The sequence below is a fragment of the Pantherophis guttatus genome, chromosome 1 (assembly GCF_059756535.1).
Source record: "Pantherophis guttatus breed Tessera chromosome 1, ASM5975653v1, whole genome shotgun sequence".
Classification (NCBI taxonomy): Eukaryota; Metazoa; Chordata; class Lepidosauria; order Squamata; family Colubridae; genus Pantherophis; species Pantherophis guttatus.
In genome coordinates, this window is record NC_142063.1 from 208,081,352 (window position 1) to 208,095,853 (window position 14,502).

At 41.4% G+C, this 14,502-nt stretch overlaps 1 long non-coding RNA gene across 1 annotated transcript; it reads left to right on the plus strand.

Moving 5' to 3' along the window:
• The first annotated feature begins 218 nt into the window (after positions 1-218).
• Positions 219-3,184, plus strand: LOC148116749 (uncharacterized). Its single transcript, XR_015731297.1, has 2 exons — positions 219-275; positions 2,581-3,184. It is a non-coding gene; the product is annotated as an uncharacterized LOC148116749 (long non-coding RNA).
• The last annotated feature ends 11,318 nt before the right edge of the window (positions 3,185-14,502 follow it).

The window sequence follows — 14,502 nt, forward strand, 5'->3', positions numbered from 1 at the left end:
CCTTTAATTTCTTTGAATATCATTTCTGCTTCCTTTTCTGCTTTCTGTATAACATTGCTTATCTCAGATGTAATGTATGTATGCAGATGACATAAAAATATTACTGTTTATAAAGGCTAATAAATACTGAATATTCAAGTACAGTTGGGAGTTAAGTATAAAATACCAAAGCTAGGCTGTTTTTGCAATAACCTCACTCCTGTGCTTCTGTTTAATTCCAGGCAGGAAGAATCGCATCAGGAGAGAGCTAATCTTTTGGCTCCAGTAAAGTACAGGTAACCACTTTTGATTTATATGTGGTTCGGACTGAAAATGTTTTTCTGATATACATACCTTGAAATGAAATTTATTTTTCAAGCACAAATACTGGTAGTTGCCCTTCATATACCTCTCCCATTTTATTTGCTATAGTAACCCTGCATCCCTAGGAGAATCAGTTTCTATGAATCTGCTAAAATGACTTATCTTTTGAAGATATCCTGGAAAAGGCAAAGATCCTTAAAGTTCTCTATCTTGTGTTCAAAAGATCCTGGGCAAACATTTAGGCCAATGAACACATGTGTTTTAGATGTGAGTGCTAGGTCATTTTAAAACCAATTGCTTGCCAGAAAATGTAGTGTTCCATGGTTATTATGGAACCATGCTCTGGATCCGGCCTACTTGAACAACTTTCGTCCCGTCTCCAACCTTCGCTTTATAGCGAAGGTTGTTGAATCTGTGGCGGCATACCAACTTCCACAATTCCTGGAGGAAACTGATTATCTGGACCCATACCAATCGGGCTTCAGGAGTGGGCACAGCACAGAAACGGCATTGGTCGCCCTGGTGAATGATCTCTGGCGGGCCCGGGATGGGGTTTTTTCCTCCATTCTGGTGCTACTTGACCTCTCAGCGGCTTTCGATACCATCGACCATGGTATCCTGCTGCGACGGCTCCAGGGGTTGGGGGTGGGAGGCACTGTTTTATGGTGGTTCTCCTCCTATCTCTCGGGCCGTACGCAGTTTGTTTGGGCGGGGGGATCAGAGATCCTCCCTGAGGCCCCTCACCTGTGGGGTGCCACAGGGGTCGGTTCTCTCCCCCTTGCTCTTTAACATCTACATGAAGCCGCTGGGTGAGATTATTCGTAGTTTTGGGTGGGGTATCATCAGTATGCTGATGATTCCCAGCTCTACATCTCCACCCCAGACCAACCCGGGGATGCCCTTTCCGTGATGTTCCAGTGCCTGGAGGCAGTATGGGTTTGGATGGGTAGAAACAGGCTCAGACTCAACCCCTCCAAGACTGAGTGGCGTGGATGCCGGCATCTCCTGATCTAACTGCCCCATCACTTCGGATGGGAGGGGAGTCTCTCGGTCCCTCTGGAAGGGTTCGTAATCTTGGTGTCCTCCTTGATTCTTGGCTGTCCTTGGTGGAACATCTGACGGCTGTGACAAGGGGGGCTTTTGCACAGGTTCGCCTGGTGCGCCAGTTACGCCCTTTCTTAGACAGGGTTGCCCTCCGTACAGTCACTCATGCTCTCATTATTTCTCACCTGGATTACTGAAATGCCCTCTACACGGGGCTGCCCTTGGGGTGCACCCAAAGGCTCCAGCTGGTCCAGAATGCGGCCACGTGGGTTGTTACGGGAGCTTCTCGTTACTCCCGTGTGACACCCCTCCTGCGTGAGCTGCACTGGCTGCCGGTTGTTCTTTGGATCCACTTTAAGGTGCTGGTTCTTACCTATAAAGCCTTCATGGCATGGGCCCAAGATACTTGTAGGACCACCTCCTACCGGCCTCCCACCGCCCTGTGTGGTCACATAGGGCTGCCCTCCGGGTACCATCGGCCAGACAATGTCGGCCGGTGGCCCCCAGGATGAGGGCGTTCTCAGTGGCCACACCGACCCTCTGGAATGAGTTACCCATCGGGCTCCGGATGGCCCCCGACCTCCGCACTTTCCGCACCGACCTGAAGACATGGTTGTTTCAGCGAATTCCCTGATCTGCTACGAGATTTTATTTTGTTTGGGGTTTTATATTGGCTGCTTTTAGGGTTTCTATTGTTATATGTTTTAATTCTGTACGCCGCCCCGAGTCCTACGGGAAGAGGGCAGCATATATATTTAATAAAAATAAATAAATAAATAAATTATATTTTTAATACAAATATGCTTCTTTTTTGCATAGCCATCGTCCTGCGTGGAGCAATCAATAGTTTGTGGGAAACTCAGTAAATATAATTGTAGATGACAAGTTGGAAACTCTTAAGAAACCATCCAGTGCTGCTGACTTAAGCGGTCATTCCGCTCCCCCCCCACCCCAAAAAAAACCCCACAGGAAGAAAAACTTGATATATAAAGTTGGAATGGACAAAACTGGAAAGGACAAGTCCATTTATCAGAACAGTTTGGAAGATCGCTAATTTTTCGAAGCCCTGAAGATGGTGGGACTTGGAGATTTAAAAGTTTAAAAGGTGCATTACCAACAAGCGCATCCATAGGGCGTTTGGGGTCAAAAATCAAGATGGTAGCCATGACTGTGCAATCAAAGTCCTTCTTTTTTAATGCATCTCCTGCTCAACTTTTTGATTTCTCTCTGCAGGTGCTCGTGATCTCTAAGTCGCATCAATATAAAATCTGCTTGCTGTACATTCTGGTTTAAGATGAGGCATCTAGACAATGGCTGCACACAAAACCATGGGAAGGGACCATAACAGCTGATTAGTTCCAAGGATTAATTAGTCTCATCATCTTGTTCAACCAGTTGCCTCCATGGGCACAACAACTCCTGAGTGTCTGTGTCTCCCAGCCACTGGCACTGAGGGCATAATACAGAGGCAGAAAAGGCAACTGATAGCCATCTTGACCAGTAGCCGGCACTGTTATTTATAAATTTCTCCTTTTCTGAAGCTAATTTGACAATCATGACCCTGTTTTTCATTACCCAAGTCCATATTTCAGTGATTCTCTGCAAAAGATACAATGCAGCTGCCATCATATTTAATGTATTCTCTGCTGCCCTTAGCCCAGTCTCTCTAATGTATAGGCCACTCTGTTCTGGTTTTATATTTAATTGGAATGTCATCTATTGAAACTGCTTTAAACTGGAGCTTGGATTACTGTCATAAATTCCATTTTCATCCACCGGTCCATATTCAGCCTATTGAACAATTGGTGGAAATCGCTAATAAAAAACATTAAAAACCTTCTCCTTCGTGTTATATTTTACAGAGATCTGTCCAGCTTTCGAGGTTAAGTCTGAGACCTTATGCAGAATCTTGGTTGTGAAAGATGAAGTTTTTCACTGTTATTTTGCTCACCTTGGTTGATTTGTGAACTTTAATAGAGTTATTGTACTTTTGACTCTGAGCTTTTCATTTGCAGGTAAACACAATTTATTGAGTTTTTCTTACTGCTTATCTTATTATAACTTACCATTACTACCAGTACCTCTGTAGCAGGGATGGGTTCTAAATTTTTTTACTACCGGTTCTGTGGGCATGGCTTATTTTGTGGGTGTGGCTTGGAGGTCATGTGACTAGGTGGGCGTGGCTAGCTGGTCAGAGTCATTTCTGGAAGGTCCTCGCACTTACGACCCGACTAATTTGTTTGCTTTTAACACTGATCAGCTGTAGGACAGCCCTTTGAAGTCCCGCGGCAAGAGTTTAAACAGTTTTTTTCCCTCTAGTCATCAGCTGGGACTCAGGAGGCAGCAATAGATTGGGGGTGGGACCAAATAAAAGGTAAGAATAATGTGGGGGTGGGGTGGGGTGGGAGGGTGGGCGGGGGGGGGAGAACTGGTTCGGTGACATCATATCGTCACCACTACCGGCTTGGCCGAACCGGACCGAACCGGGAGGAACTCACCACTGCTCTATAGACTCAAAAGTCACTTGCTTGAGATGAGCAGCTATTAAAATTGGATAGACAAATAAATAGTTTCCCTTTTCTTAAGATTTAGCTTCTTTAAAAAAATCTTACAGTAGTTTTCCTTTTTACTATTTTTTTACTTTATAAATGTGAGAACTTTAAGCCACTTGCTGTGTTTTGCCAATATCTGGCAATAAGTTACAGAAATGGTTAAGGAATCAATGAAATATTATTGCTGGTCCAAATGACATTTCATGAGTGTCCAAATATAGTATTGATTTTATGTTCTGATCAGATTATGATTGGTGGCAGCCCTCCATAAATTGGCCAATTTCTCTCATACTTCTGACTTGATTGTCCTTTCTATATAAATCCAGTTTGATCATTAAAATAATCAGTTTTGGTCTGTGGTAATCCATGCAGTTTCTAGATGGCAGCAAACAGATAAAGAACATCTCTTTGTGGTTTACCTTATGGTTTTCCAGATTTTCACAGACTGGAACTGATATTCCTAGTCTAAATTCCCAATGTTAGGGTTCCAAGTAACTTCCCCAACGAAAGAAGACTCCAAGGCTAGAAGTTCCTCAAACTTCCATTTTATTAGAGATGTCATTGGCACATCTGGGAAAACCCAAATCTGAAAGCTTCCAGGTTTTCCCCACCCCAAAAAAAATCCAAGTCCCTTCCCCCTGTACCCACATGTCCATCACATGGTCCAATCAATGCACCGTCCCAACTGGAGATGCCTCCCAGTCACGCCAGTCCAGGTGCAGGGCACCATGTCCTTGACTCTCAGAGAAAAGAATGTTATTATGGCTAGATATCCCTGCAACTCCATGCAATCCCCCCTCCCAAGTTCCCACAGCACTAAGTGTGGCAGCCCTGAAGATCCAAAGAAAAAGATGGCCTCCAGGGATGACACCCATTGAGAGACGGTCCCTAAAGCAAATAAAGGATGCTCTTCTACTACTGTCTCTGGATTGCTTGTATCTTGGTGGGAGTATAGTCTCCTTAAGAGTACCCCAAAGATGCTTTTTCAAAAGGCAAGTGGACTTCCTTATTTTTTTCCTTGAAGACGCTTCACTTCTCATCTAAGAAGCCTCTTCCATTCTAAACTCCAAGGAAAAAACAAGAAAGACCACTTGCCTTTTGAAATAGCACCTTTGGGACAGCCATGACCTGGGTAGCTGAGAATCTCCATAGACATCTCCTTAAGAGTGATAGCAAGAAGACCAGAGAGTTTGGATGGTTGGTCAAAAGCAGATTCTTGATACTACTGTCCTGGCCGTGTCCCACTCAAACCAAAGGAAAGCCGCAAAAAGGTTAACTTTTCATCTCAGCCCTGGATATAAAAAAAAAAAAAAAGAGGGGGGAGGGGGTTAAGGAAGAAAATTAGTTTTATGGATTTTATGAAGCAAACTGAAATAATCTGGAAGCAATCATCTTGTTGAACAGAGAAAGCTAGAAAAGGAAACAAAGGCTCACGGTTCTTGCTGTTTTGCAAAAAAAAAAAAAGGGGGGGGAATGAAAAAGGGCTCATGGAAAGGGTTTATGAACATGGACTTTCTATCCATTCAATCTGACCTAAATCGCAAAAGCCCAGGGAAAGTGTTTCATGTGGTTAGGAAGTCGGTGCCAAACTATGCTGGCTCAATTGTGTTGGAGGAAGGAAAGGAGGAAGAGTATCGCTGCAGAAACAACAAGAGAGAGGAAACTTAATGATGATCTATTTCAGTTTTCCAAAGACAGTCTAAAAGATTTTTTTTAAAAAAATAAAAGTGCTACTAAAGAAGTGTTACTGTCTCAGAACACGCTAGGCTCAACAATTCATCTGCAGTTCACCTTGGGGTTTCTGTTTCCCGGTGCTTCTGAATGTTCACAGGGAGAAATTGAAATGCTGGGGGTTTTTTTGGGGGGGGGGGTGTTTTCCTGAAATCCGTCTATAAACATAAACCAGGTATTGATGATACCTGCCATTTCAGGAGCTATAAGGCCTGAAACAGTTCTGAGATTCTGTCTTCCGGTTCAAATCTATCCAATCAGCTTCCTCATTCAGCTGCTTCAGCTTTTCAAAGCTTGTGCACCTTGAAGTGCTTTGGGGCAGCCATTCCCTATCCTGATCAAATCATACTAACTAGGCTGTGGTTTGCCAGTATCTGGAAATAATTCACAGAAATGGTTAAGGAATCAATGAAGCATTATTGCTATCCCAAATGACATTTCATGGACGTCCAAATATAGTATTGATTTTATGTTCAGTGTTGATTTTTTCCCCCCGTTCTGATCAGTTTATGGTTGGTGGCAGCCCTCCATAAATTAATTGGCCAACCTCTCTCAATTTGTGGCTTCCAAAATCCAGATCTTTCTTTACTATATTTCCTTTCTTTCTTTCTTTCTTTCTTTCTTTCTTTCTTTCTTTCTTTCTTTCTTTCTTTCTTTCTTTCTTTCTTTCTCTCTTTTAAACAGCTTCTTCTCCTTTCTTAGTTTGTATTAGGTTTTTTTTTTCATCTTTGAATCTGTAAATGTTTATAAAAATTATTATAAAATAATCCAGATGTCTATAGCTGGCAGCCAAAAATATATTTAAAAACTGTTGTTGTCATTTACTGGATGTCTGTATTTTTGCACCCTAGTAATGATAGTCTTAATGATACTTATGTTTCATGGTTTCATCAAGTTTCAATTAAAGTGTGCCAGTGCTGGGCCAGCTGTATTTAACAGGCTGTGAACACCCCATATATACTTCAACTAATTTTCCCTAGCCATTCATGTTCCAGATTGTGCTTCCAGTCCTATGTCTATGTGCTGGGTAAGCCTAAACATAGGCCTAGGACATTTGTCGGCTTAATTAATGTTGAGTTTGTTGTCCCATCAATAAGAAATACAAGATTGTTGTCTTGCAACATTCAGAAATAAATAGCAATCTCCTGATTACTTTGACCAGCATCTTAACATGCGATCTGAAGTTTGAAGTTAACTATTAGGATATTCAGAATTATTTCTTCCTTTTTAAAAGCAGAGACATGCTTAATTTCCTATCCTGCTGCTTCTATGTTCCTGCCTAAAGCCTGCTTTGGATGTCACTTGCAACAGTTGTAAATCACTTATGTATTTGGAGCCAAACATGCAGAGCTGGTGTAAGTGAGATGTGAAAGAATAAAATATTCAGACTCATTCATTTCTTTCTTTCCCTACTAATCTATAAAGAGACAGTCTATATTGACCTCTGGCTACCAACCAAACTGGAAAGCACTGAACAGATCAAAGAGCTACCATGGCATTTCTGTACTTTGCAGAATAGTATGTATTTGGCTCAGAAATGTTTCTCTGATAAGCATGAAAATATCTTTTGAATGGATATTTTATTCTTTTGACAAAGGCTACATGAGATTAGAAAGTGACACAAACCTAATTTACTGTAGCACATTAAAAATAGACATACTCGATAGGGAACAAGCATGTTCTTTTTAAAAATTCATCTGTGCTACACTTTCCAGACTAATCTTTACATCCAAGCCTCTTGGAGCTTGTTCAAAAACAGAAATAAACTGACTTAGAATGAGATGGGAAAGCAATCGTGAACTCAATGTTCAAGGACCAGGCTGGTTTCCCCCAATTCCATCCCTATTGATCGATTGATTTCCAGTTCTACAAGAAGGCATTTTTTCCCCCCTTTTTAAAAACAAGGTTTTTATTTTGTTTTAAGTCCATTGTCCATTCCATGTCTCCTCTTTCGCTTGGTTTCCTCAAAACATTCCCATGTTATACAGCTCTTCAGGAACAGAAGACATTAGATTGCAAAAGAAGCAATCTATGCATTGCCTGAACAAAACTCTCTGTATGCAGAAAATTAGATACCACCAAGGAAAAGGGTTGTTCAGTCTTCTCACTGGCTAAGCCTATGTTATTTATCAATAAAGTATAATGCAAAGAACCCATATCTACTGAAATTTGCAACAACAGCCATTCTACTTACTCCAGCCATTGTTAGCTAAATTTGAAGACCAGTGTAAAGTGGGCAATTTTGTGAACATCAAGTCTGGAAGGCATCAGATTTGAACTGAATATAAGTTGAACCCAAACTTCAGAGAAATTGGTTCTTAGTCTGAGGAATTCACACAGCACACATTTCTTGCTCAATTCTGAACTTTAGTTGAGATAGTGACTATAAACCCTCTTAGTAGTTTTTCGGTTGGAAAACCAGAGCTTGCTGTTTTTATTTATGCTCTTATTACAGCTTAGAAGTATGTTAAAAAGATTTGATCAATTTTCTGTATGTTCATTTAAAACATAGAACAAATTGGCAATGAGCACCTACTTTTATAAGAAAATCTGTACCTAAAATGATATGTATTCTCCATGGTTTCAAAGTTTCTTTTTCATTGCTCTTTTCAAAAATAATCTTTTGTCACATTTGCTGTAAAACCTTGCAGAGAAAAGCAGATCTGCAATAATTGCCTTGATGTGGAAGGAATGAAGCTACTAACCCATGCAGCAAATTTGGACAGCTGCACAAACAACAATGGCCGCAAACAAAGCAGAAAAGACGCCAGTGAAGCAGGTGGATAAATAGACTCACCTGAGTATGTGGTCGTTCCTGGCTCGGGAGGGAATCGATCATAGCAACAGAGTGAAAAAGAAGGGGGGGGGAATCCAACATCAACACGGTTTTTTATATGGCAAGTTGGATTTCTCTCTCCCCCTTATGGAATGAGTTTCAGGGCAGTTGAGGTCAGAAAGTGAAAACCTATTTTCACTGTGGTGCCCAAATGATTACCAGAGAGTGGTAGGTAATGGGAGCAACATCAAAGAGGCGATAGCAACTTGTCATAGTATTTGACCCTTCCTTCCTTCCTTCCTTCCTTCCTTCCTTCCTTCCTTCCTTCCTTCCTTCCTTCCTTCCTTCCTTCCTCCCTCCCTCCCTCCCTCCCTCCCTCCCTCCCTCCCTCCTTCTCCCTTCCCGTCCCTTCCCTTCCACAGTGCTTTTTCTGAAGTCGGAGCCATGGATATGTAAAACCATGCCCTGGTGCTAGTCAGTCTCAAATGGAACCATGACACACACAATTCACTTGATCTGCAAGCTTTTAGATGCCGTATGCTAACCAGTGGTGAAATCCAAATTTTTTTACTACCGGTTCAGTGGGCATGGCTTGGTGGGCTTGGTGTGGCTTGGTGGGCATGGCTTGGTGGGTGTGGCAGGGGAAGGATTCTGCAAAATCTCCATTCCTACCCCATTCCAGGGCAAAATCCCCATTCCCTGCCCACTCCTGGGGGAAGGATACTGCAAAATCTCCATTCCCACCCCAATCTGGGGCCAGCCAGAGGTGGTATTTGCCGGTTCTCCGATCTGCTCAAAATTTTCGCTACTGGTTCTCCAGAACCTGTCAGAACCTGCTGGATTTCACCCCTGATGCTAACCATCATAGCCTCCCTCTTGTCTCATTAACTTTGCTTTCAGGAGAGAGCAACTGCTGGCTGAAGACCAAGCTAGGAGGGTAGGGGACAGCTGTCAATCAGCTTCTTCGATCAAGAAGCAAAGCCTTGGAGTGGTCTTACAAGAAGCACATTTTCTTGCAATGCAGATGAAGAAAAGAAGCTGGTTTCCAGTGTTGAATAGCTAGGTCTTTTGCCGACTTGTGTAATTCCACTGCTGATTGTTGAAACTGTCATAGGGACACAAGAGATTTTTTTTTTAGAAAGAAACACTGAGTTTTCTCCACCTGTATACCAAGATATACACATATCACTGTCTGGGCAGTCTTATTCTGTATCGGCTGTAGCTTCTGATATTCTTTGGGGGGGGGATCCCTTGTAGAGTGTATTATATTGATCCAATGTAATGGAATGTGTGGACAACCTTGGGGAAAGGGGAAGATGTACTATTTAGGAAACAAACAAAAAGACAAGAGCCCCCAGTGGCTTAATATCAGAGAAAGAAACTCACTCTAATGGATCAAGCAATTAAAAGTGGTGCTGGGAAGTTTGCAAGGTTCTGTTAATGTATTGTAGAATTAGTTCATCTCGTCTCATTTCTTACCTAGTTTGCCTGAGAGGAATGACATCCAAACAGAAGCGACTAGGACACGAGTAACTGTAAGTAGGGTCTCTTAATGCGATTGGTAAAAATACATTAGTTTGAAAGCCCTTTATCCCCAGCTGTTCATTGAGCAGGAACTCAGTCTACGAGGATCCCCAAATTGCAAACCAGTCCTGAGCAGAGGGTTAGGGCCACAAATCCAGAGCCTTGGAACTTGGAGGGACTTAATCTGTGTCTGTTTCTCCCCATTCAGATCCCGACATCTTCCAGGTAGTGACTCCACATTTCTACCACATTACCTGTTCGGTCCAGGGCTAGGATGTATAGCTGGATACTATCAGGCTATTGATGGTATCAGTTTCCATGCCAATGGAAGACTTCCGCAGTGGTTTCATGTAGATAATAAAAAGAACTGAAAAGTAGAAACCTTTAGGTAATATTCTCTCCCCCCACACCATGGAATGATATCTTCAGAAAGGTGGAGAATCCCTGCAAAACAGTGTCCCTCCCCTTCAATGACTTACAGGCAGCGAAGAAGAATGCCATGTTAGCAATATCAAAAGCCAATGCTTAAGCAATAGCACTTAGACTTATATACCGCTTCATAGTGCTTTACAGCCCTCTCTAAGCGGTTTACAGAGTCAGCCTATTGCCCCCAACAATCTGGGTCCTCATTTTACCCACCTCGGAAGGATGGAAGGCTGAGTCCACCTTGAGCCAGTGAGACTCGAACTGCTGGCAGTCACCAGAATTAGCCTGAAATACTGCATTCTAACCACTGCGCCACCATGGCTGTACTTAACAAAAACTTTAACGAAAACATATGACCTAAAGTCATTTTACTCCTTGCAATGAAGCGCAAGTTTTCTATTTCATGTATAAAAGTTGACTGCACTGGATGTTGAATTGTACTTAAATATAGTGCAAAGCCAGTTTTTCCAGCAAAGCTGGGGAGGAAAAGCTGGTTTAAAGAGTACAAGTCAATTCACATTTCATGCATAATTCCTTCCTGCAGCTTCCTCCGCTCTTCCAAAATCTGTTGCCTCAGATGGATACCTAATTCTGACTAAGGATGGCCCTAAGAAGAGTGAACAATGGATATTTGTGTCATATTCTTTTCTTTCTCTCCGCTAAGACTGTTGATTCACTTCTCATTTCTTTCCCGCTGTAATAAATTGAATAGACAACCCTGAACATGCCTAATAAGAGCTTAATCCCTTCAGGATTAATATGAAATTTGAGTTTATAAAACACTGTTTTATTTTCCCAATGCAGAAATGGTCCTCCGGCATGAGCTTCTTGACTAGAAATTAATAGGCAACTGGGACATTGCCCAGTCGCCTCTGCCAGTGCCAGCACAGGAGTCATTCCAAGAGGCAAGTTAGTCTCCAACTAACTTGGTAAGATTTCAATATTTTTCAATTTTCCATTTGTAGGTTACAATTTTTCCAACCCATGGCTCTTTGGTAATACATAGGGCCTACTGGAAAATGGAATCTGTAGCGGTTTCCCATGTCAGTTCATCCACTGAGCTGGCAGCACCTAAATGTCCCCTCAGGGCTTGGAGGAAAGATAAATCATCCCAATTGAATGACTGTATGTGGTAATTAAGAACTTGTTCTTTGCATCAATCCAGCTGAGAAGGCTAGAATCAGTCTTGGTTGGCTGAAATAAACCCTTCCTCGTGCGGTTATTGTTCTAATGCAATGTTCCAAATGCACATGCTGCATAATTCAAAAGATTTTAATAGATTTCACTAGAGCAAACTTCTAAGGCACATGTGGGCCCACTGGCATGCAGCATATAAGTTATCCTTCCCCAACCTGTCATCTTGCAATCATGGGGAATTATATCTCTCTGAGTGCCAGCCAGAGAGTTGTAATCCAAGAATATCAACAGGCTGAGGAAAATAGTACAGATCCCACAGGTAGATACGGGTAGTTCTCAACATACAACAGTCCATTTAGTGACCGTTCAAAGTTACAACAGCCCTGAAAAAAGTGACTGATGACTGTTTTTCACACTTATGACTATTGCGGCATTCCTATGGTTGCCTGATCAAAATTCGGATGCTTGACAACTGGTTCCATATTTATGACAGTTGTGGTGTCCCAGGATCATGTGATTGGCTTTTGCAACCTTCTGACAAGCAAAGTCAATGGGGAAGCCAGATTCACTTAACAACCATGTTATTAATTTAACACCTGCAATGATTTGCTTAACAACTGTGGCAATAAAGGTCGTAAATGGGGCAAAACTCGCTTAGCAAATGTCTCACTTGGCAACATAAATGTTGGGCTCAATTGTGGATGTAAGTCGAGAACTACCTGCCGCCCTGAGTCTTCGGAGAGGGGTGGCATATAAATTGAATAAATTAAATTAAATTAAATTAAATTAAATTAAATTAAATTAAATTAAATTAAATTAAATTAAATTAAATTAAATTAAATTAAATTAAATTAAATTAAATTATTAAATTTGTGAGGCAGTAGTTATTGCTTACTCATTTATTTACTTTCTCCATTTTGAGGAAGTGATGGACAGCCATGACATCCTACACCCTCCCTAGTGCTATGGTTGAATGATGAATATATAGTACATTTCATTTCATTTCATTTCATTTCATTTCATTTCATTTCATTTCATTTCAGAATCAAGTACTATTCTGACATATACGAGTAAGTGCCAATAATCAGGATGGCTCCATTTCCATCTTCTGGCACCTTCCCTGGTTTCATGTTGCTCCTGATTCTAAAGGACTGGAAGCAGCTACTGGGGGGATTTGTCCCAGAAGGAGAGATCAAATAGGCGACAGTGAAAAAGATTGTTCCCATTGACAGCATTTTTCCTAAGAATCTGCCAGACATAAAATCAGCAACATTTATTTTAATGCTTCTGAGAGATTCCTGATTTTCTTCTCTTCTTTTTTTATATGACCATGTGATCATTATCCCTACTTTCTGGTTGGGCCACAAACCACATAAACATAACTTTCCTTTAGCTTCTCCCTCCCCCCCCAAATAAACTCAATTACTTTGGACTTTTTTAAAGAAATATGAGAGCAATAAATATGAAATATTAGTGAGATGCACAGGCAAGCTTCAGAGGGCTAGAATCAATATCCAGCAACTCAGAACAGCTGCCTCATTGTAGACTCCCAGTACGACCCATCACATATTTCCTAAAAGGACACCCCCCCCCCTTAAATAAATTTCCTTTTTCCCTCTCTATTGAATATAATATAAATTCATCACAGGATGTAAGCTGTTCCAAGCAAAGCAATTGCCTTTTGAAATTGACTGATGGTGAATTTGTCAATGCTGGTAATGCATAATGACTGTAATACTGAATATAAAGATAAGCAAAGATAGCACCAATAGTGATAGATGCCTTGGGTGCAATCCAGGAATGGGTTTCAATTTTCTTCGCTACCGGTTTGCTATTGGTAGTGTGTGGGTGCGCATGCACACTTGTGAGCGCGCAGCACTTCTGCACATACGCAGAGCATCTGGGCGGGTGGGCAGAGACTCCTGCCACCGCCACTACCAGTTTGCCCGAACTGGGGCGAACCGGTAGCAACCCACCACTGGTGCAATCCCAATTTGAGCACCACTTGAACACCATCGACATTGACAAATTCTCCATCAATCAATTGCAAAAGGCAGCTTTGCTTGGAACAGCTTACATCCTGTGATGATTTCTTTAATAAAATTAAATATCCACATCTGCCTATCCCCTTGGAGAAGGACACAATAGGTGGATAAAAATGCCAAATCTAGTCTGAACGTCTGGCTGATTGTGTGATCAACAATAATGAATAATAAATGGAGAAACAGCATCCTGGAGACCACTGAAACTTTGTTATGAATGTGAATGCTCTTCTCTAAGAAGAGATTGGACAACCATTTGTTTGAAATAGGGCTTCCTGCCTGAGCAGGAGGTTGGACTAGAAGACCACCAAGGTCCCTTCCAACTCTGTTATTTTGTATTCTTTAATTCTTGGGAAGAAAGATTGGGACAATTGGCATGCCAGCTCCCATCAGTTCCTCCTGGGAAATAATCATTAATCCAATCCCAGTCAGAATCATAGTTAGGCTTTCCCTCTGAGAAAATGGCTTCTTATGCATGCAGTTTTTTTTAAAAAAAAATATTGGAAATAATTTTCTTTAAAAATGATACAGCATATATAAATATACTTACAAAGATAGATAGATGGATGGAGATATATATTAATTTTCCTCTTTTAAGAAATGCCTCAGCAATATTCTCTGCTTGTTTTATTATTATTATCTTTTATTCATTAAACATGAAACTCAATCAACTGAACAATTAAAGATGCATCATAAATATGGGCGCTGATGGTTGATACCGGGTGCTGCCAGCATCCTAGGTATCAACCAAGTATCTTCTTAAAATGTATGATGTTCCGAGTAGTGCAATTTTTTGCAATTCTGCTGGTGTTATTGCAGGAAGCTGCAATTTCTTGATGTATTTTGTAAAATTCTTGGACCAAGTGCCCTGACGACAATGGGTATCACTGTTACATGTTTCATCCATAATCAGGTAGTTTTGATGGCCAGGTCGAGATATTTTGTGATTTTTTTTCAGTTCTTTTTC